Here is a 15622-nt window from a genome sequence, read left to right on the forward strand (position 1 = left end):
CACACACACACACACACACACACACACATGAGAAGAAGAGAATTTTAACGTCATAGGAAACTATCCCAAAAGACCTTAAAGATCTAGCCGGTGAGGAGGTGAACTCAAGACCTGTTATTCAAAAGGGAAATGGCATAACCAATCTATCACACTTGGGTGATAGAAAGGTTATACCATTTTCCTCTTTTTATTGGCGCACACACACCCACACACACGCACACACGCACGCGCGCGCGTGCGCACACACACACACACACACACACACACACACACACACACACACACACACACACACACACACACACACACACACACACACACACACACACACACACACGAGAAAAAGAGAGTTTTAACGTCGTAGGAAACTATCCCAAGAGACGTTAAAGATTAGGTTACATTTAGATTTACGTTAGATTAGATTTAGGTTTATTTTTAGTTAGATTTACGTTATATTAGATTTAGGCTTATTTAGGTTAGATTTAGATTTATGTTAAATTAGATTAGATTTAGGTTTATTTTGAGTTTAAGATTAAATTACGTTAGATTAGTTAGATTTACGTTAGATTAGATTTAAGTTTATTTAAGTTAAATTAGATTAGATATAAGTTTATTTACATTATTTTTAGTTAGATTTACGTTAGATTAGATTTAGGTTTATTTAGGTTAGATTAGATTAGATTTAGGTTTATTTACGTTAGATTTAGATTTACGTTAAACTAGATTAGATTAGGTTTATTTTGAGTTTAAGATTAAATTAGATCTAGATTTATGTTCGATGGACTAGCTTTTTTTAGATTTAGGTTAGATTTTAGTGCATGTCAATGAAGGTGCGCTCATGATAGTAAGCATTGTATGAAAAACACTGAAAAAGACTCCATTTTCCTACATGAGAAAATTTCCCACGCTCACAGCCTCGACAGCCCACGTGGACCAACAATTCCACGTGCATGTTTGACTGCTGCTACCATACAATAAGCCGTCATGATCAGCCAATGGAAGAGAAAATTTAGCCTACACAAAAATCTATGATGCAAGCAGATGACAATTCCAAGGGTCACAGACACACACACACACACACACACACACACACACAACAGCCTGTCAAATCTAGAGTAAGAATTAAGTGCTTTGAGTAGGCATCAGCTACATTGCAAGAATGGCGTACCTGCATGCTACAAACAAAGATCTACTGTGAAAAGATGTTAAGATGCTGTGAAATGCTATAGCTAGAGAAGAGACAAAGGGGTTTTGTCCACTACATGCACTATCATGTAGTCGTGGGTGTGTAGATTTCTTGTACCCACAAATAAAGGCATTGAACAATAAAGACGAGATTATAACTCGGTGGTTATGATCTCCGTGCACCTCTAGACCGAGGTGTGCAAGGATTGGACATGACTAGAGAATGTGAGGTAGAGAGAGAGAGAGAGAGAGAGAGAGAGAGAGAGAGAGAGAGAGAGAGAGAGAGAGAGAGAGAGAGAGAGAAAGAAAAGACAAAGAATGCCAATAGAAGATTAAATGTTTTGTCCAGGTTATAAGTTTTTCACCATCATTATGAGTAGTGACGAGGATGTGGGGCCGTCCAATCGAAACCCCTATCTCTCAACGAGGATCTTATGTCCTTGTAATCAATGCAAGAATGCTGCGTGACGGACAAGACACGTTTCTTTGCACCACATTTACTAATTTGGCGAGTTCATTCCATCTATTATAGATGGAGTTGTTGCCAATTATAACTCGTCGGACTCAGACGCTGGCCAACATGCAGCAATCTTGCAACCCAATAGACGTGTTCACAGGCGCTTTGGTCAAGTAGCATATGTGAGGCCACAAGATGTAGCCTGACAGCTCGGGGGATGATCATGCATACCACATTCCCAACGAGGCAATGTTTGAGCTCGAGATTGATAAAATGATGGAGACGATCATGGATTCAGAAAGGCTTATCTATGATGATATGAAAAGTGAAGCCGATACGCCATTGTATGATGGAGCACGTCTGTTTAGATTGAAGACGCTCCTGGTTCTTCTCAACATGCAGACAAAGTTTGGATGGAGTGACACTAACGTCACAGCACTTTTCAGGTGATCTATTACAATTAGTTTACTTTAATAAAAAACTCTAGATGTATAATGCTCTGATAGGTTTTTACACAATTGTAGCGTATTTTTTTCATTGTGTAGATTGCTCAAAGAGAACATGCTGCCAGCTGATAATGTGATTCCAAATTCCAGAGAGGATGCAAGAAAGATTTTGCGAAACTTGGGGATGGATTACAATTCGATCCACGCTTGTCCTAAGGACTGCATTCTTTTAAGAGGGGAATACATAGACATGGAGAAGTGTCCGAAATGTGATTCAGAGAGATATCGAGTAGATCTCCACGGAACAAAACTCTGCAAAAGGTTTTGCGATATTTTCCTCTGCTTCCTCACATCAAGCATTTCTTCGAATGTAAGTCCATGGCTGCCCTAGCATCATGGCATGAGGAGAATAAATGTTCGGATGGTGTGCTACGAATTCCTGCAGATTGCGCAGGCTGGAAACATATAGATGAAACATGGTTGGATTTTGCCAGGGAAGCTTGAAATTTGCACCTAGACTTGGCTATGGATGGCGTAAATCCATTTGGTCAAAGATCAACATCTTACAGTGTATGGCCCGTTGTCATCGTCAACTAGAACATTACCCCATGGTGTGACTACGAAGAAGGGGAACCTATGGCTAAGCTTGATTGTGCCGGGGCGGTATAAAGTGAAGAATATGGATGCGTATCTTCGTCCACTATTGGAAGAGCTACAACAATTGTGGATTGGCATAGAAGTGGTGGATATGAGCTGACACACAGGTTGACGGAATGCTTTGATGAGAGGCATTCTAATGTGGAGCATGCATGACTATGTCGGGCTAACAAAATGCTCAGGCGATTTACACTTAAACTCATACACTGTAAATCTTGGTTTTTCTCAAGCTTATCTAGTATTGTGTGTATACATGCAGGGATTCAAACAAGCGGATATAGAGCATGTGTCACATGTGGACCTAGATTGAATGCACGTCGGACACCCTCATTGAAGAAGAAAATCTATGAAGGTCATCAAGCTTATCTTCCAGAGAATCATGTGTTACGTGATGGATTTTTGGAAAGAGAGCCACCAAGGATGTCTGCACAAGCATGGTTAGAGCAGAAGGAGATGTGTGATGACGGTTTGCCCCCAGGGATGAGGAGACTCTCTCTATGGTACGAGTTACCATATTGGCCCCGACTCATGACCGATCAATCACTTGCTCGATCCAATGTACATATTCAAGAATGTTGGTAATTTGCTATGGGACCATCTGACTGGCAAGAAAGATACTTTGGGAGCCAAGGTTGACCTTAGAAATGTGGATCGTATGGAGCAATATTGGCCGCAGATAGCATCCGATGGATCGATAAAGCTCCCTATTAAAGCACCATGGATTTTTACAGGAGCCCAAGAACGCAAAATAAAAGCTACCATTCGATCTTTTGCGGACGCCCACTGGCGTAATGCACTCGCTCCGAACGTGTTTTACTAAAGAAGGAAAGCTTACCGGTTTGAAGTCACACGACTGGCATAAAATGTGTCAGGTATGTTCATATTGGAATATATCATAGTGGGAATTGTGTAACAAATTTGTGTGGGACTTTAATATCATTGCTGCATGTGTTTTGCAGTTTATTTTACCGGTGGCCACTGAGGGATGTTTGTCTCTTGACTTCCGTAACACAATCTAGAAACTTATGAAGTTGGTGCAATGGATCTCACAAAAGGAGATCAACGTAGACTCCACACCATTTGCCAAACTAAACACTGCGGAGGTTGTGTGCATGTTTGAGAAACACTTTTCTAATACCATGCTAACCATTTAGGTGCATCTTCTTGTTCACATAGTTGATGAGGTGAAAATAGCTAGCATAGTACATTCCAGATGGATGTTCTTTTTAGAACGTTTCATGAAAATGCTCAAGGGATATGTGCGTCATAAGGCACATCCGGAGGGTAGTATGGGAGACGGTTGGATGGTATCAGAGTCCCTAGTGTACATTGGAGAGTGGCTAGAAGGATTTGATAAAGCCCTGGACACGCTATGGAGAACCATATATGATGAGCGCATATCTGGGATTGTCATGTGCAATCTCGGTGTTGAGAAGAAGATGATGGAAGATATAGAGGCTAAAATCAACCTATTTTGCATGCTTCACAATCCAGTGATGCAAAAGTGGATTTCAGAATATGAGGATGGAAAGCAAGAGGGACAAAGGGCACGAACCGAGTGGAGACGGGGAAGACGACCACCGATGAACTATCCGACGGGTTTGGAGAGCCTACCAACATTCATGAGCTTAAGATGGTTGCACAACCAATTGAAAAGCGCACAACAGTGCGGTGAAGAAGTGACTAAGGAGGAGTGGGAGTACTCTTGGGGTTGCGTAACCAAGGTAAGTTTGCAATGTACGACTAGTGACTTTCTAGATGTTTGAATGGCCACTCATAATCTTTGTTGGTTGTAGTATAAGTCATACACAGCAACATGGTGTAAAGGTCGACATTTTAGTGTGAAACGGATCGACAAAAAGCGTTTTACTCAAGATTGTGGAATCATGGTAAAATTTGAACAGTCTAGTCGACGACGGTCCTCTAATGCAGATCCTGTGGTGGTGGAACTCACTTACTTCGGCACGCTAAAAGAGATTTTGAGGATCGATTATAGAGGATTTTTTGTCAACTTGTTCGACGTGCAATCGTTCAAGATAATCATGGAGGGTCACAACGCTACTGTGCGTAGAGGAGAGTGTGGTTTTCTTGAGGTGGATTCAACTAAGAAATGGACTGACCTAAGAGACACTTTCGTACTACTCGAGTATTGTGAACAAGTAAGTATGTAAATAGTTAACATCCAATTTTAGAAATTATGTGCTTGGAAGCTCTCATGTAAGTTATGCGGCTCTGACAGGTGGTATTTCATCCTACAAAGTCTACATCAAACTGGTGGTACGTCACAGAGGTAGCCCCTCATAGTGCACGGACGTATGACGGCTACCATGTGCCAGTCACAACGGTATCAATGGAGGAGATCGGAAAAGATGTTCAGTCAAAAGCCGTTGAGGTGGTGCCAGATGAGCATCAAGCTGCTACTCTCTATGGGGTGCATGCAGAGGATCTACAAAATTGAACGGAGGACATCTGTTTAAATGGAGAGATCTATATAGATATAGAAAGTTATGATGAGCTTTGCGAGGATGAGAGAAAGACCTCTTAAAGCCATAAATATTGTACTTGAACAATCTAGCTCCGTTTTATAATGTATATTGTATTCACGTGGTTTTTTGTCCATTCTGTCTATATGCGTCATTGTGTCATTGTCTACACAGGAATCCCTTCCCCTTTATGAGTCCCCTCTCTCTCTCTTTCTCTTTCTCTCTCTCTCTCTCTCTCTCTCTCTACTTGTCCATGTTTTCTTCTCCATTCATTCAATATTAAGTTTAAATGTTCGTGTGTTTAATGCAGGTATGGATGATGAGGATTTTCTTTCTTCTTTGTAACCCCACCAGAGAGAGTGGTACGTGGAGTATCATCGCTTTGGTGCACCATCGTGTGTTTCTACTCTGGCCGTGTTCCCCTTTGTTTTGGAACATTCAGCATGCTCCAAATCTTCGGTGTCGATGAGACGATCTTCACACTCGTCTCATTGTCGACGCTCTAGTGGTGCCGACGGTGGTTGTTGTGGGGATGCCACCGTCGATGCCTCGACACCGCCTCGTGTTCGACGAGGCTCTTTACCCTCTCCTTCTTTGTCCGCCCCAACACCAGCCATGACATCGCCATCGACACCAGGTTTTGCATGGCTGACAGCCGTTCCTAGCGGCTACAGAGTGTCACCGTTCTCCGAGCGAGACCTTTCGAGCGAATGTGGATTCCGAGCGAACCATGACAAAACGTTTTTCTCTAAGCACTATTTTTAGTCTAGCCACTTTTGCCTCTTTCATATGCATTTTTTCAAAACAAGATGAAAGTTGAATATCTCATATAAACTAAAGAGTTTTACAATTTTCTCTATTTAAAATATATTAAGTGGAGTCACACTCATCATCTACAAACAAGAGACGGGAACTCCGACATCCTTGTAACCTCACATCATATCGCGTATATCTCTCCATGCTTCTAGCCATCGCCTATGCATAGTCTAGCAACACATTTCAAAAAAAAAAACATAACAAAGTAACCATGAGAGAATATTATTCTCTAAGCACTATTTTTAGTCTAGCCACTTCTGTCTCTTTCATAGACATTTTTTCAAAACAAGATAAAACTTGAATGTCTCACATAAAGTATAAGACATGTATTCATTGTAGCAAAAGAGAAAAAGTGAAACATATGAACATAATAATATGATGGCAAACACATTCCGGCTAAAAAGAAATCAACACTTTGTCCACCCTTTTAAACAATCAAAAGTAACTTGTGATGTTTGCATAGTCTACAAAGTGACATGATAATCTAGTCAATTACATCTCAAGAATTTGAAAGCTACATGAACAAGCACTTTTAGATGGAGGACTTGTCGCTTCACAACCTTTTTTTTTGATAAAAAAAATTAACCCTAATTTGTAATCATAGAAATCATGAACATCTAGTGTTTATCACTATACAAAGACATGCATTTATATATGAAAAGCATATTGAGTATGGCATGCAAAGTAAACAATTTGAAAGATACACACACTTATAAGTTTTAGACACAATTTAACTTCAAAAATGCACATCTGAAAGAGTGTTACAGTTTGCTCTATTTAAAATATATCAAGTGGAGTCGCACTCATCATCTACAAACAAAAGACGATAACTTCGACATTCTTGTAACCTCACATCATATCGCGAATATCTCTCCATGATTCTAGCCATCGCCTCTGCATAGTCTGGCAACACACTTCAAAAAAAAAGCATAACAAAGTAACCACAAGGCCACTACTAATATCTAAAACTCCAAAAGAGATAAATATCGATACAAACATGCAAATGTATGAAATAGTCAATGCCCATAAAGTAGAAGACTCTCACTAGTCGTATGGTGTGACCCCTCCAAGAGGATCAATCTCATCATCGTCGTCCCTCACTGTATATGCAGTGGTGGATGATCGAGCTGTGTGGCTACTCAATAGCGGTAACACAAAAGATGAGATGATGCCATCATCCTAATCTAAGAACTACAAAGACGTGTAGATCCAAGGCATGCCTACAACAATGGAGCTGTTCCACAACCAAGCTCCAAACATATCGAATTTGGTGTAGATAGCATATCCAAGAAACATGCAACAAAAGAAACACTCCTCTGCATCAGACCTCGCCACTCCATGCCCATATCTGTACGTGCCATAGCCTCTGTGGGTAGGTAGTGATACATGACTGAGTCCTGAGGCTTCATCCCTAGAGCCTCAAAACGTGAATTAGACTCCCGAAGGAACACAGGAGGAACCGGCCCATGTCTATGAGCTAACCAAATCATGGAGGTCATGTACTGCGCATAAGATAGTCAATAAGTAAAACACATAACAAAAGCACTAGAGACCACAAAAAATAATTTTGCCAACCTCTGTGGTAGAATAAGAATGAGTCATACTACCATATGGAGTATGATGCACCACAATAATGCGTCTGAAGATGTCTAATCCTGACACTCGGCAACACCGCTCTACCAACCCATAATCTCACCTACAATACAATGGCTACAAAATTACATTTAAAAAAATAAATCAATTTGAGATTTCTACCAAGAAAATTACCTCCAATAGATCCCATTATCAACATCCATCCGAAATCAGAGAGTGTGGCAACAGATAGAGATATCCCATATTGCACATGATCATCACTAAGCTCGTCCCAAGCGGGATGTATGGATGACCCATACAAATCGTGACCATAAGGAAAATCAAGAAAAACAAAATATGTAGCCCACTTCACTTGCAGTCTACCTTTCTTTGTGTACTTAGTGCATCCAACTCTATGTTTTAAAACGTGTTCATGAATCTGTGAGTAAACTTTATTCTTCTTTCCCTCAGCAAAATCTTTGCCAGTGAGCACATAGTCTCCCACAATAGACAAAGAGTCCGAACATCTCAATCCATTCTCTGCAACCCAAGGCTTGTGTACAAATAACATTGACTTCTGTGTTTTCAAAGAGAGTGAACTACCTAAAAATAGACAACCAAACTTCAAAATGGATTGATTACATAATCTGCTAACATATGCAAGGCCATAGACACATAAGATTAAATCCTTCTTACCAACAACATCCATAACTTCCTCATGCTCATATGCCAAGCCACCATCCAGGCTCTTAGAGACGCTTATGTGATTTTTCTTGAGAGTGTCGCTTTCATCTATGTAAACCAAAAAGCAACCATAAAAACAAGCATACATAGAAGAACAAAGAGAGGATTTAGATCTCCAAGAACACAAAAAAATTCTTTCACATACCAAACGCTCAGAAGAAAACATACACAGACGAAGATTTGGGTTTACCTTGAATTTTTGCTTTTCCCTTCTCTCTAACATCAACACTTTCTTTCTCTACCCTTGCCTTTTCTGCTCCCTTTTCCTTGTCTCCTCCATGCATGATCCAAAGCTCCTTCTCATTTGATAGAATATGACCTTTTTCAAGGTCGATCCACCATGGACAGTTCTCTACTTCCCAGGGAGTTAATCCTTGCATTTCCACCGGATACATACAGGTTGTTTCATCATTCACATCCACCCACTTATGAGCAAATATGGGAATGGAATTAATGTGCTCTTTACTCTTTAATGCAATGCAATACCTATCCAAAGGAAAAAACATACATTATGTGATGGATACTTTCTCAAAATAATATTAATGTTCATAAAATATTCACAATTATTCAAATAAGAGATAAATTACAAGGTGTAGAGAGGAGAAAGTTAGACCTGTAAACCTAGCGTTTCCTTGCTTTTTGCAACAATTCTGGGATTCTTTGTGCCTTGTTGAGAACACCTTTCTCTCTAATCTCTCCCCGAGACTCTAGAGGAAACAAAGGTTTCCTTTTCTCCATTTTCACCTCCATGTAGTAGTTAGCAAGAGTAAAATCTTCAGGAAGTAGCAACCCTCCAGGAATGTCAATGAAGTCTTTGAGAATGATATCTGCAGTTCTACCCACCTTTTCTAGCAAAAGCTCCCTTCGAATCCAACTGAAACAATCAAAAGGGTTGACCATCCAAACCATGAAAAACAAACAAAATAGAAAATCACAAATTGAGTAAATTAGGCTGGAGGAGCATCACAAATTGACTAAATTAGGCTGGAAGAGCATCTAAATTGACATACATAGACTCAAGTATGGATGCTCAAGTATCCCACATCCAAAATGGATGATTGTGCAGTAATATGCCTCTTTTTTCATCAAGAAGAGAGCACAACCATGCGACGGCATAGCCTGGCAACCACTTACTACTGCAGCGAAGACGACGACGAGGAGCATAACTTTAGTATCATCCTTTATTTAGCATAACTTTAGCTTAACTTTATGATGTTTAATTATCCTTTATGGAAGAAGGCACGTCGGCGTGCCTTCTTTCACAAGGCATACCTGGAATGATTTTTTTTCCTTGATGGCATCGCAGACCTGCTCGCAGTCCAGAGCCGAGCTGAATGAGCTGAGCTATTCGCAATCCAGAGCAGCGCTGAATGACCTGTTCGTAGTCTTGTTCGCTGAGCAGAATGTGCAGTCCTGTTCGCAGATCTACTTGCTGAGCAGAATGAGCAGAATGCATAGAATGCGCAGTTCTGTTCGCTGAGCAGAAGCGCCGAGATCCGAACAGGTCTGTGCTGCGCTGAGATCCGACCTGATCTGCTGAGGAGAATGCACAGAAGAGAGAGAGAGAGAGAGAGAGAGAGAGAGAGAGAGAGAGAGAGAGAGAGAGAGAGAGAGAGAGAGAGAGAGAGAGAGAGAGAGAGAGAGAGAGAGAGAGAGAGAGAGAGAGAGAGAGAGAGGTATTGGGTGAGAGCAAACTAATAAAAAAATGTTAAATTTTCTCTCCATTTCTCCCTCTGAAATCGATGTGGTTATTAATGAGGTTGCAACTAACATGGACTCACAACAATAATGCAAAATATACTCAAATCTAGCTTGGACGTTTTTTCGAGGCATTTTTTTGTCAAGCCAAAAGTCTGAAGGTGACTACTCTCTCTTAAAACGATGTGACACCATCTTGGTATTTAATGTGGTCGCAAGCGTGATGGTCTGACAGGAGTTATGCCAAATACCCCTTGATTTTTGAAGGGTTTTTTGAGTCCTTTTTTTCCATAAAAAGGCACGAAAATTTATATTGAGAATAAAAGCATTACAAAGACAGGCATGAAAACCTTGAAACCACTAGATATAAGGAGTCTTTTCCTTTTTTTTTAACCATAAAAAGGCACGAGAATGTATAAAAAAAGAGAGCAATTACAATTTGTTCATCCACAGACTGACCAAAGAGTTTTTTCATGTGTCCAGCAAAGAGTCTGGCATTGAATATTTTTTAGCCTTCTGCATTTGCCATTTTCCTCTAGTGTGTTAAGGCAGATTTCTTCTTGAACATACTATCTTTCATAGTTGTGCTCTCTATATGGCAAGACACATTACCATCTATGGACCTTCAGCTCACACTAAGCTTAGCCTTGCAACCAACTCTCAAATGTTGGAAGTAAAGCTTCACGTTATTAAGGAATAACTTTAGTATCATCCTTTATTTAGCATAACTTTAGCTTAACTTTATGATGTTTAATTATCCTTTATGGAAGAAGGCACGTCGGCGTGCCTTCTTTCACAAGGCATACCTGGAATGATTTTTTTTCCTTGATGGCATCGCAGACCTGCTCGCAGTCCAGAGCCGAGCTGAATGAGCTGAGCTATTCGCAATCCAGAGCAGCGCTGAATGACTTGTTCGTAGTCTTGTTCGCTGAGCAGAATGTGCAGTCCTGTTCGCAGATCTACTTGCTGAGCAGAATGAGCAGAATGCATAGAATGCGCAGTTCTGTTCGCTGAGCAGAAGCGCCGAGATCCGAACAGGTCTGTGCTGCGCTGAGATCCGACCTGATCTGCTGAGGAGAATGCACAGAAAGGAGAGAGAGAGAGAGAGAGAGAGAGAGAGAGAGAGAGAGAGAGAGAGAGAGAGAGAGAGAGAGAGAGAGAGAGAGAGAGAGAGAGAGAGAGAGAGAGAGAGAGAGAGAGAGAGAGAGAGAGAGAGAGAGAGAGAGAGAGAGAGAGAGAGAGAGAGAGAGAGAGAGAGAGGTATTGGGTGAGAGCAAACTAATAAAAAAATGTTAAATTTTCTCTCCATTTCTCCCTCTGAAATCGATGTGGTTATTAATGAGGTTGCAACTAACATGGACTCACAACAATAATGCAAAATATACTCAAATCTAGCTTGGACGTTTTTTCGAGGCATTTTTTTGTCAAGCCAAAAGTCTGAAGGTGACTACTCTCTCTTAAAACGATGTGACACCATCTTGGTATTTAATGTGGTCGCAAGCGTGATGGTTTGACAGGAGTTATGCCAAATACCCCTTGATTTTTGAAGGGTTTTTTGAGTCCTTTTTTTCCATAAAAAGGCACCAAAATTTATATTGAGAATAAAAGCATTACAAAGACAGGCATGAAAACCTTGAAACCACTAGATATAAGGAGTCTTTTCCTTTTTTTTTAACCATAAAAAGGCACGAGAATGTATAAAAAAAGAGAGCAATTACAATTTGTTCATCCACAGACTGACCAAAGAGTTTTTTCATGTGTCCAGCAAAGAGTCTGGCATTGAATATTTTTTAGCCTTCTGCATTTGCCATTTTCCTCTAGTGTGTTAAGGCAGATTTCTTCTTGAACATACTATCTTTCATAGTTGTGCTCTCTATATGGCAAGACACATTACCATCTATGGACCTTCAGCTCACACTAAGCTTAGCCTTGCAACCAACTCTCAAATGTTGGAAGTAAAGCTTCACGTTATTAAGGAATACTTTGATTTGGTGGGTTTACCAGTTTCATTAAAACCTTTATCTCTGAGCCACGAAGATGTTAAACTAGAGCCAAACATGCTTTCATGTGGAGTACCTGGGTTTGTCTTGGACACTCACACCCATCAGTTCTATAAAGTATACATTGACATTGGACACAAAGATGTTGATTCTAAATCCACTACTGTCAGTGTCTTTGACATCATTAAGCGCTTGCCTTTGAACAATAGCCTTCATGTGGCCTTCAACAGTTGTATTGAAGTTCGTCGTGTTTCAGAATTGCCAAAGGCTTATGATGGTTATATTTCTTTTGAGCTTCAACCATGTGGTGAGAAGTCTTCAATGGACGGTATGGAACAAAAGAGTGATGGGCACACATGGACCGAGTACATCACTTGTAGCTCAGATTGTTTTGATGGTGTTGTGTGACTAAGTAGATGTGCTGGTAACTTACGATGCTTAAACATTGATTGCCCATATTATGCTCGCTTGCATGTGCATAATGAGACATAGTGGAATGGAAAATTAAAGAGGAATTGTCCAGTAGGTTTAGTGCAAGCAGAGTACGGTAATATAGTATGTAAGCATTGTTGTCAAATGCCCAAAATTGTGAAAGAATGCTATGCAGTAATTTATTACTGTATTCCAAGAGAACGTCTTCAAACAACAAGATGTGCGATTCACTTGGGAAATCACAAGCATCCCTATGAAGAGGGTGTGAATAGGGACATTGCAAAACAAATTGATGAGAGGATCATATCTCGAGCAAACCTGAATCATTTTTGCTCCCCCAAACAATTAGAGACAACAGTTTCTCAAGATGTGATATTAGAGATGTTGATTAATAACAAGGAAGAGGTGACAACTCACATAGAAGAGGACGAGTTCACCAAGATATTGGATCTTTTCAGTCCACTGTCTGACAAAAGAAGGACCATCAAGTGCTTGGAAAGTGTGAAGAAGCAAAAGAATATAACTTCAAGGGGGCTTGAGGCTGTGCTGGAATTGAAGAGTCGATGTCGATACCCATATATTCACAGTGTTTTGTTTCCAGGACAACTTGGTGAGAAACATGAACCACATGTTTTCAAAATGTCCATAAAGGGGCCTGGGAGTGGGCTTGATCTTGTTAACAAAATGAGACCAGGTGGAAGCTTGGAAGACATGTGGGTCCATTTTGATAATGTGCATAGAGTTCAAGGCTGGCCAACAATGTCTACACATGTATACGACCCTTTTATGCGCTCTTTGCTAACAATCGCCACATGTGAGTTCAAAGTTGAAAATAAATACACTCAGGTTGAATTTTGGAGGATGCTCAACTCTATGGTCCAAGATAATGGTTATTCAAAACCACAATTTTGTGGATTTATGGCAGATGAAGCAAATGAAAATTGGATCGCAATTCGTACTGTTTACTTTGGGGGTGCTAAAAAAAATATTGAAGAAAAGGAGAGGAATTGTTCTTTTCATTGGGAACAAAGCATGGTACGTCATACTCGCAGGTGCATCCGGACTTCATTTCAAGAAGAACATAAGATCTTGTGTAAAAAGTGGATAAATGCACCATCAGAGGTGGCGGCAGAGATCGATAAGAATGATCTTAGAAAATTTTGGTTTGCTGGGCATGCGGTGCAAGGAGAGATTCCAACTCTACAAACTTGGCTTGCATGGTGGGATGTAAGAGCCTCGCATTGGGGATCTTGGTGAAGGGGGATCGGAGAGCACCATAGACGGAGAGTGAGAGAGAGAAGGAGACACATGACACACAGATATGGGTGGGGAGACTCAAAGAGTGGCAGCTCCCCCTATACAATATACTCACTATAAGTATAGGGTAACAGTGGGCGGGCGCCAATGACCTTGGCGACTGGTCAAGGCACATAGGCCTTAGCCCCAACAACCTCCCACTTAAAGGCCAATGTGGCTTTAAGCAAGATCTACTAGTGTACAACTAATAGAAGGTGACATATTCTCTCAACCTATGCCCACTGACTCTCGATGAGCTAGTGCATCCAGCTCTACTGATAGACAAACATCCCACTACGGAAGCCACATATAGCTAGCTCCAAGCTCTGCAAAGAGTCTACAAGAGCTCATGCACTCCTGCAAGTATCGGTCCAATACCTGCAAACCTCCCCTATGCTCTATGCCGAGATCAGTCATCGAACAACTAATCAACCCTGCTGCAAATGCTCCCTCTGCAGCTGCTATGTCGGGCCTCGAGATCAGCATCTCGTGGACACTGAACGTTGATGCAACCCTGGCAACCTCTGCCAACTCCAACTCAGAACTCAACTCATGGAAATCCTGTCCCCTATCATAGAGACCATGGCACTCTGACTCCGAGCTCTGGAGTGACTCCTCGTGCCCACCAGATATCACATGTGTACCAAGAGTATCCATCTCTCCTGAATCTGCATCAAGCTCTGGCATAAGCATATCAAGAAATGACTCCACAATAGCTGACATCTCAGCATCCATGTGAGTCATCTCTGTCATCACCTCTGATGACTCATCCTGCTGTGACTCACTAGAGTTGTCCCGCTCTACCTGTGCATCTGTAGACGCAACCTGCAGAACAAGGTCATTGCTCTACACTCCATGCAAAGCATCTTTCAACCCACAAGCAAAAGAGACTCGCCTGCTCTCTCGCTCTCTACCTGGCTGCATGATCACAGAGACAACACCGTCTCTCCCGTGATCCACATGCAATGGATAACTTGGGCCACTCCTGGCACCTCTCGCAATCACTAGCGAACCCAAATGTATCACAAAATCTTGCTCTCGAAGAAAAATCTGACATCCACAATCTCTAAACTGACCAATCGAGATCAAATTCACTGTCAAATCTGGTACATAGCGCACATGTCGTAACAAGTAAGATGCACCACTCGATAATGACAGTCTCACATCTTCTGCACCTGCTATCGCATGCACCGATCCATCGGTCAAATGTACACTGCCAAGCATCCCGCTAGAATAGCTACAAAACCATTCACGATGCGGCGTGATATGAAACATAGCATCTGCGTCTAGCAACCACTGCGAAGGGAGTGCACTATCCACATGTATAGCATCTCGTGCATAGCTCGAGGTAAAAGTGACATCCCCGTCACTAGTATACTCCGACACTACATCTGCCTCAACTGTCAAAGCAACTGAGTCCATGGAATCACTACATACATCTCTGAGACTGCCATGTCTCCTACGATGTCGCATACGACAAAAACAGCGCCGTCTACCGTGTCCAGAATGACCACAATACCAACATGTCACCTGTCGGCGTGCTCGAGAATGTAAATGTCTCACACGAGTCTGTGATGACTCAGATCTATCATACATATCATGTAATCTGCGCCAAAGTTCTCTCGAAGTAGTCTCATACATAACAAGAGCATATACAGATTCCGCAAGGTGCAAAGAGAGTGTAGATAGTGCCATCTCCTCTAGCTCCTGCCACTGATCGTCAGACATGTTTGAAGGTCTACCTGCATCACTACTCAATGGTCGATGCAACCCTCGCTGTGTCAATGCATCAAGCATACACTCTCTCCATGCTGCAAAGTCTGACCCATCAAACAT

The 15622-nt window shown here is 41.4% G+C and overlaps 1 pseudogene; it reads right to left on the reverse strand.

Moving 5' to 3' along the window:
* Window positions 1-7088: 7088 nt before the first annotated feature.
* Window positions 7089-11815, reverse strand: LOC147439427 (uncharacterized; annotated as a pseudogene).
* Between the last annotated feature and the right edge of the window lie 3807 nt (window positions 11816-15622).

Source organism: Adiantum capillus-veneris, chromosome 16 (genome assembly GCF_014529385.1).
Source record: "Adiantum capillus-veneris isolate H3 chromosome 16, ASM1452938v2, whole genome shotgun sequence".
Lineage (NCBI taxonomy): Eukaryota > Viridiplantae > Streptophyta > Polypodiopsida > Polypodiales > Pteridaceae > Adiantum > Adiantum capillus-veneris.